The following is an 8,477-nucleotide window of genomic DNA, read 5'->3' as shown; positions in this document are numbered from 1 at the left end:
AATCCCAGCAGCTGAAGAAGTCCTCTTATCTGCAAAACGCCGTCTGCAAATAAAGTGACTTTTCTGTTCTCCCCTCTTTTTCTGCAATCTCCCCCTCGTCTCCCTCCCCTTCCACCTGCTGCCCCCGCCCCGCTGGAGTTGGGACAAGGCTTCTGGCGAGGGGTACGGGGGTGGAGGGGAGGGTTAGGGGTTTTGGAGGAGTTGGTTTTGCATTTTCTGAAGTCAGTTCCTCCTCCGAAGCGCCGGTTACTCAGAACCCAGGATCGGGGCCGCGCTCGGCGGTTCCCAGTGTTCGGTCCAGCGTCCGGAGCCGGACAGTAGTTTCCTTCAGCGGGAAGGAAAGTGAACGATTTCTCCCGAATCCCCGGGGCCAGGGTCGGGTTCACACGGGGGTGCCTTGATCCAGGGGGAGGGGGTGTGAAGCCAGAGAGGCGGGGAAAGAGGGGGGACGGGAGTGGAAACAGACCAGCTCTTCCTTCTCCCCGGCCTTTCTCCCTCCCTCCCTCTCCTTCTTTCCTTCCTTCCTTCTCTCCTTCCCTTGCTCCCTCCAGCTCTCTCCCGGTGTTTTCTCCTCTCCTCGCCGCCCTCCATCCATCTCCGGGAGCGCTGCGCCCGTGCTTCTCCGCGCGGCCCCGGCTGCTCTGCCCCGCATACAGCGGACGGAGCTGGGGGATTTGGGGGCCGCTGCCTCCCCCGGACTTCAAAAGCGAAAGGCGAAGAAGCGCTCGCAACTTGACAAACAGGTCTTTGTCACCGCGGCCCTCTAATCAAAGTGAAGGCGCGCAGATATCACACAGAATTACAAATAGCCCCTCGTGCATTATGCATGCAGCCGCCTTGCGGGTCTGCGGGGGAAACGCCGAGGGCTGCTCCCGGAGCCGGGTAGCGCAGGGCGCGCGGGGCGCGGGGCGCGGGGCGAGGGGCGGCCCAGGAGCTCGTAGTCCTTGCCAGGGCCCCGCACGCCGTCTTTCACTCCTTGGGGCGCATCTTCCAGCCCTACCCAGTCTAGGGACCCCCCCCCCCTCGCCCCCGCGCCCAGAAGTGAACGTTTTCTTTGCAAGAAACAGTAGATCCACAGGAGGGGAGGGGGGAGAGAAGGGGGCATTAGCAACAGATCTGGGGGGAGAGGGCTCTGGGCCCGAGCAGCTTTCTGGGGTCCGCAGAGGTAGGGTAACTTTTCCTCTCCTCACCTCCTGCCATCTTACCACTCCTCCAGCTTCAGGTGAAGAGGCCAAGTCCCCAGGGACCTAGTGGTGAACCCCCGACCTGCAGCCTGCCCACCCCTCCCTGGCTCTCCCCTACAATCTCAGCGACCCAGCCTTCCCTGGGGAGGGGGGTCACATAGGGCCTGGCCCTTACATGGCCTGAGGTTCCTTCGCAGGGAACAGGGGTGAGAGGCCCCAGGCCCCCAAGCAGTGCTACCAGCCTTGGACCTCAGACCTTGGACCCTATCCAGGAGAGAACATTGCTGGGACCAGGGTCTGGCGGCCTCCAGGGATCTCCCCAAGGGACACCAGCTGGGGACTCTGGATGTTTGAAACCCTCAAGCCTGAGAGAGAATTAAAGCCACCCCCATCCACAGCAGCCCCAACTTTGATTCCCAGTGCAGACGAATGGTTTCGAAACAACCCATCCTAAGAAGAATGGGGCCGTGCCTTTTCTAAGAGTTGTTGGTTAGGAAGGAATCCCCTTTTTACAAAATCACACTTTCTCTCGATGAGCAAAGTGATGGCCTCTTCCTCTAACTTTTGGGGACGGTGGAGCGGAGATCCCCTGAACAGCCCCCACTCCCGGCCCCCTGGCCAGGGGCCCACAAGGCTCCTTAACCTTCATCTCCTTTAAACCAGAGGCAGCAACGCCCAGCATCAGCGGTTATTCTTCATATTTTAGCCTGGGCGAGGACATTTTCAACCACATATTTTTGCTAATTCAAGCCGGTGCCCAAGGCCGCAGGGTGGGTACAGTTTATGAAACGTTACATTTACATTTCCGCTGGGGTGAAGGCAGGCGAGGGGCGGGGGAACGCAGAGCTCAGACTCTCCAGGCATAAGGGGCTCTTGTTTTGAGTTTCTGTAGCTGCTTCCCTCAGAGAGGATCCCTCATCCCAAGATGAGAGGTGAGGACAACATTTTAAAATCTCAACTTGTCTTGGGAGAACGTAGATGCTCTAACATCTCAAATGCATTCTGCCAACTCTGAAAGAGGCAGCGGCTTCATGAAAGTTTGTGGACAGAAACCAAAGCATAGCTCCTTCCTTTAAAGCAAAACAAAACAAAACAAAACAACAAAAAAAGAAAGAAGTCCTGGATTGGGCTGGGGAGCAAAAAGGGGGGATCTGGTCTCTGGAAGAACACGGAAGTTCCAACGTGGATTTCACCAGAAGCTCTGCACACACCGCGGAGCTCGCCTGGCTCATTGATCCACGGCGGCGGCTGGGCATCACCTCGCACCCCGCTGCCCAGAAACCGGAGCGGACACGAGCCGCCTGAGTCCTGGGTGCCTGACTCGCTCCTACCCGCGCCCGCACCATCAGGTCTATGATCCACCTGGGGAGAGACACGTAGACATAATGCAGTTAAACGAAGTAGAAATGCCAGGCCACCCTGCGCTCGGGAGGAAGGAAAGGGTCTCTGTCGAGGCGAAGGAGGCTGGAGGCTCTTCCTAACACAACTGGTGGTTCCTGCAGATTGGAGGTGCCCTGGTGTCTGGGTTGGCCCGCGTGCCCATGGACCTGGCAGCTGCCAGCCAGATCCCCGGTTGATGGCGTGGGGGAAATGAGTGAGTACCCCACCAGGAGGATGGTTCACAGCCAGCCCGCCGGCGGAGGTGGGGGGGTCCACCCCAGGAGGCCAGAGCTGCCCCGACGCCCTCCTCTTCGGCAAGCTGCTCGCGGGAACGTGGGTCCTCTCGTTCCAGATCTGGTTTCCTGAACTCTGACCACCTCTTCACCCAGGCCGAGGCCAGACTGGCCGCGTCCAGAGCTGGACATTCTGCACCCCTCACTCGCCTGAGTTTACCCCAACTAGAGTCTCTCTGGCCAGCCCTGCAGGCTCACAGCTTCCTGTCTGGTCCCAGGCTGAGCCTGAAAGCTCAGACACGCTGGTCCCCAGTGGCAGAAAGGGCTAGAACCGGCCACCCGTGGTGCGTCCTGCTGGCTTGGGACCATTAGAGCAGGCAGGGCCAGGAGCTGGGGGGTGGGGTGGGCGTGGCGATGGGGTTTTCTGCCCTTCCCTGTGCTTTCCCACCTGCAGACAAGAGCCAGGAGATTTCTCAGCAGTGGTATCCACTCCGGGACCTCCGTCTGGAAGGCGCACTAGTTAAACTTGGATGTCCAGGCACTGCCGTCCAGCCCGGAGCCCTCAGGAAACCTGAGAGAAAAAGAGGCTGTGGACACAGCCGACTGCCTCCCACTCCCACAACTACGGTCCCAAGCAGCATAGTGGGGGACCGACTCCGGGGGAAACTTCAGACAGCATGAGGAAATGGACACTGGCGTTGTTCGATTTTATAAAATAATCTGTATGTATGTATGTGAATTAGGTAAATTTTAATGAACTACAGCTGCTGCTAATGGCCTCCCTTTCCTGGTATTTACAAGGCCAAGGGACAGGAGGTAATGAACATTCCAGTATTTAATATTTGGTTTATTTAATGCTTAAAAGGTAGGGCTCTGAGTTTTCACGTTTAGCCCAGTAAAACGAAGCTCCTCTGATCCAAGGCGATTTACGTTAAATCAAATCTCATGCCCTGAACTTCTGAAGATCAGAGTAGCCTTTGCAGCCGTCTGGCGTGTCCAGCCCTTCTGGGAGGTTGGGGGTCACCGCCCCACTCCGTTTTCCCCACTGCCCACCCCCAGGGTCCTCCTCGCTTCCCGTGAAACAGAGGAAGAAGTTCCAAGGAATGCCCCTTCCATCTGGCCCACTTTCCCAGCACCTAATTCCAGAGACTATGTCTGTTAATAATAATAACGGAGGGAGTGTTGATGGTTCTGGCGCAAGAGCGAGCCTTTGTAAGGGCAACCAACCCCTCCCTACACATTAAGTATTTATGAGTATCGATCGGAGGGGCAGGATTTTACAGAGGTCTTAACACTTTTCTTGGACGGGCTCCTTTCTCCCCCTCCCCCTTTGAAATTTAGAAACCTGCTTTTGTATTCCCTCCTATGCCGTTTATTGATTTACGCAAACATCAGTGCTTCCAGTGTGAGGCTAATAGATTTTCATCACGCTGGGGCTCTGTGAATCCAGCTCTTGAATGGATAGGATTGATCCTGTCGACAAATTCGACATCTATACGATTAATAAAGGGCGAGCTGGGGCGGGATAGGTTCTGTCTCCTCTTTGCAGGGTGGGCCTCCTCTGTGCTGCAAGGACCCACCCCCAAGATGTCGGTTTTTGGTTTTTTGTTTCTTTTCATTTAGCCTCACTTTTGCTACAAATCCCAGCTCGGGGCCGGGGTCTGGAGGGTGTTCTAAAATAACCTCAATGCAAAAATGCAATTTTAACAATACATTTCGTAGTAGGAAGTGCTGTTTGCTTTCTTTGGAATTTCTCTCTCTTTTCCTTGCATGTACTTTGCAACATATGGTGGACATTAAAACTCTTTCCTTTCAGATTTAATCACAGGGCCGTTACTTTATGTTTTATTGAAGAAAAACATTATTTTTTCGGGCAGCAAAGCAGTTTACCACAGAGGACCTCTAAAGAGGGCCGTTTTTGTTTTGTTTTGTGGAGACCACCGCTAAACAAACAATGGGCGGCTCTCCTTCTCGATGAATACATTACGCGCTCGCAGGGAGCCGTTTCTGCGGTAATTAATGTTCCGACGAGCAAGCTCAGGGGTGGATTTTGGGTTTCGTTCTCGGTTCTGGCACCGGGCCTCAGCACAAGAACACGGAAAGAGCCAGTTCTATCTCCTTCCTGCCGGCGCCCCCTCACCCCGGATTGGCTTCTCCCCGTTACGCACGGGTCGCCGAGAGCTTTGGAAACAGCTCGCTCCAAAACTGGCTCAGAACCCGGGGCTTTCTCTCTCCATTTTCAAAATGCAGACAAAAGGAAGCAACACGTCCCACGCCCACAGCCTGCGAGACGAGACTCTGCTTCGGAAGACCTGGGCCCCCCGGCCGGAAGCTGGAAGAAAGCGTCCTGCACCCACCGGACGTCGCTGGGACCGTGGGTCCCAGCCCCCCGGGGCGCAAGCGGCGCGCACCGGGCGCTGTCCCCGCGGGCCGTGCTGGACCGGTGCCCATGCGCTGCCTTCCTTCCCGGCTCAGGCTCCGGCCAGCGTCCCCAGGCGCCCGGGAACGTGACGCAACGATCTGTACCGTCAGGGCCGGCTGAAAAGGCCGCGCAGGGCTCCAGGGCCTCGCGACCACCTGCCCAGAGTTTGCAAGGGGTTCAACAAAGTGCGATCTCCCCCCACCCCCAAGGAAAGCTAACGGTTACGCTGGTGGGACCGAAACTCGGGCAGCCTCGGGGGCTTCCCACGCGCCATCGACTTCCAGATACCACGTCTTTAGAAAAATAATCCAGGGAAGGAACTTTCTCCCTCTAGCAGGCAGGCATTAATTAAGTGGCCAATCTGTGCAGAAGACACGCCCCCTCCTCCCCATCTTCTGCGTCCCGAGGCTGCCTTGGAACCAAACATCCCCTGGGGAAGCAGGCCGACGTTCTGTGCCAGCGGCCCATTCCGGAAAGACAACTCGTAGGGCCGGGAGCACCTGGGCGCTGGAGTCCCCCCAAGACGGCTTGGGCTCAACAGTGTTTATCATGCAAGGCCCCGCACCCCTGGGGTCCCCAAGCCTCCCTCACACCCCAGAATTGGAGCCAACCGGGGTCACCCCGCTTGCTCCGCCCCCAGGTCGATGTCAGAAAGCTGCGCTGGCTCTCCAGGTTGTGGGTCACCCCCGCAAGCGTCGCCCATCCCAGACGGGTGATTCCTATCGCTCGTCAGGGCCTTGTTGAGGAGGGGACCTGTGCTGCTTCTCTCCAGGGCCCCCCTCACGCTACCCCACTAATGAGTCTGCGCTGACCGCCCAGGGTTGCCTCTGGGAGGCCAGGGGCGTGCCCTTGCCCTGCACCGACTGGGGAACCTGGCAGCCATCGCGGGGGAAGGCGGCGGGAGAGCAGGGAAGGGGCAAAGGCAGGAGCGGGAGGGTCAGAGATCTGGGGGGCTTGCGGGTCCGGGCGCGGCTCGGCTAATTGGGGAGCAGAGGCGCAGGCCGGGGCCAGAAGGCGGGCGAGGGGCCCCGGGACGAGCAGGGAGAGAGGCTGCCCGTGGCGCTGCCGGCCTTTCCAGTGCAGCTCAGGCTCCTGGCCTGAGGCGAAGCTCGGGGCGAGAGGGCTGAGCTCGACCCGCTGGACCCCAGCCAGGAGCCCACCTCGGCGCTCGGCACCAACCCGCCCCCCCCCGCCCGACTCCTCCCCTCCAGCGCTGTCCGCGCGCACGGGGGAGGGGGGCCGAGGTCGGGGGAAGGCAGCCGGAGCCCGCCGGGGAGGGGTCCACGGGGCGGAGGCGGGAAGGCGGGGGTCGCTATCCTGGCCGGGATCAGGACAGACACAGGACTGGCCCCTTGGGCAGAAAAAGCCGCCTTGCAGGCCTGGGCACCAGCCAACCAGCTGGGGAGCCTGGAGGCTGGGTGGAGGGGCTGCTGTGTCCCTAACTGGCCCCCCACCGGGCTCCTCCCAGCCAGAAAGGCATAGGGTGGTGTGTGGAGAGCTGGGTTTTCCCTCTCTTGAAGGCAAGGGCCTGCCCTGGGTTCGTTCATTCACTCACTCATTCATGTATATCCCCCTCTGTGCCCGGTCTCTGGCTCCAAAGGCAGACTCCTGCACCACTGACACGGCCCTGGAGCTGGCCTGTGCCCCCCGGGTCTGTGCTCCCTTTAGCCCTCACGCTGACGGTGGGAGAGAAGGAGATTTCAGATGGGCTGGAGGAACCTGGGCCGGGAAAAGTCCCCCCACCTGCTCCAATTCTGAAATGCTCTGTACTTCCCGAGAGGTCTGGGCCCTGTGTGAGGACCGGAAAGGCAGCTTTCAGGTTTGGGAATGAAGAGGGACTCCCCAGGGCAGAGCAGAAGTGGGGGTGGTTTGGGGCACGTGTCCAGACCCGCGGGTCCCCGTGGCTTCAGGGCACAACCGGGCTGGATGGGATCCTCTGCGGTTCCTTCCGTCAGCATCAACACCTGGATTCTGTCTTCCTGACACAGAGGGGTCGTCGTTTGTGCGCACAGGTCCGAAGAGGAGGGGGAGATAGTGCACCCCCAAGCCTAGAAGAACAGCTGGTGAAAGACAGGAGAGGGTCCACAGGCCAGGGCTGTCCCCTCCCTCTGGGGGAGTTCCAGGGATGCCCACATGGACCCACGGCTAGCTCTTCTTGCAGCAGGCAGCATGGGGGTCTGGATGGAGAATCCGTTATTTCGACAATACTTCCTCTTCCACCTGCTCATTGCTACTCTGTTCAGATTGGCACCCACAAGACACCTTGCTCTCCAGCTGGGCTCATGTGGGTTGAAATAATCAGATCCCCCCCAGGCTGGGGAAGAAACCCATCTGGAGAGGGGAGAAGGCAGCTTCCAACTGGCCCCTACTCTCAGGTGGCCTCAGGGCTGTCCACTGGACCAAGCCTTCAATGAAACAATGCTTGTTAATGGTTTCTTTGAGTTGTCAACCAGTACTTTTTGAGCACAGTGGTGGCAGAGCTGAGGGCCCGCAACGACATCCACACCCTCACCTCTGGAACCTGTGACTATGTTTCCTTATGCGGCAGAAAGAGTTTGCAGGTGTGATTAAGGTTACCAGCCTCCGCATTGGGAGATGGTCCTGGAGTATCCAGGCAGGCTCTGTCTAATCAGAAAAAGCAGAAAATTGCTCCAGCTGGGGTCAGAGAGATGAAGCAGAAGGAGACAGAGAGGTTCCAAGCATGTTGCTGGAAGAGCCTCATGGAAAGTGGGACAAAGAATGTGGGTGGCCCCTATGAGCAAAACCAGCCCTGATCGATAACCAGCCAGGAAGAGACGTCAGTCCTACAACCCCAAGGAACTAAACATGGCCAACAGGCTGAACGAGCTTGGAAGTAAACCTTCCCCAGAGCCCCTGATAAGAGCCCATCCTGGTAGACACCTCGATTTTGGCCTTGGGATGCCCTGAGAAGAGGGCACAGCTCAGCCACCCACATCGTCCCTGGACTTCAGACCCAACACAGTTAATAAATGAGTGCTGTTTCAAGGCTTGAATCACTCTGAATCCAAAACCAGACAAAGGTGTTACAAGAAAGCAGAATTACAGACCAATATAAGCCATAAACACATAGAAATCATTAACAAAATATTAGCAAATCAAATTCAAAAGTATATACACTAAAGGGATAACACACCATGACCAAAAGTGGTTTATCCCAGAAATGCAAGGTTGGATTGATATTTGAAAGTCAACCAATGCAATCCACATGTTAATAGAAAAAAAAAAAAGGAGGGAAAA

This window comes from Balaenoptera physalus, assembly GCF_965194825.1.
Source record: "Balaenoptera physalus genome assembly, chromosome: X".
NCBI classification, from domain to species: Eukaryota; Metazoa; Chordata; class Mammalia; order Artiodactyla; family Balaenopteridae; genus Balaenoptera; species Balaenoptera physalus.
This window is presented reverse-complemented; position numbering follows the sequence as displayed.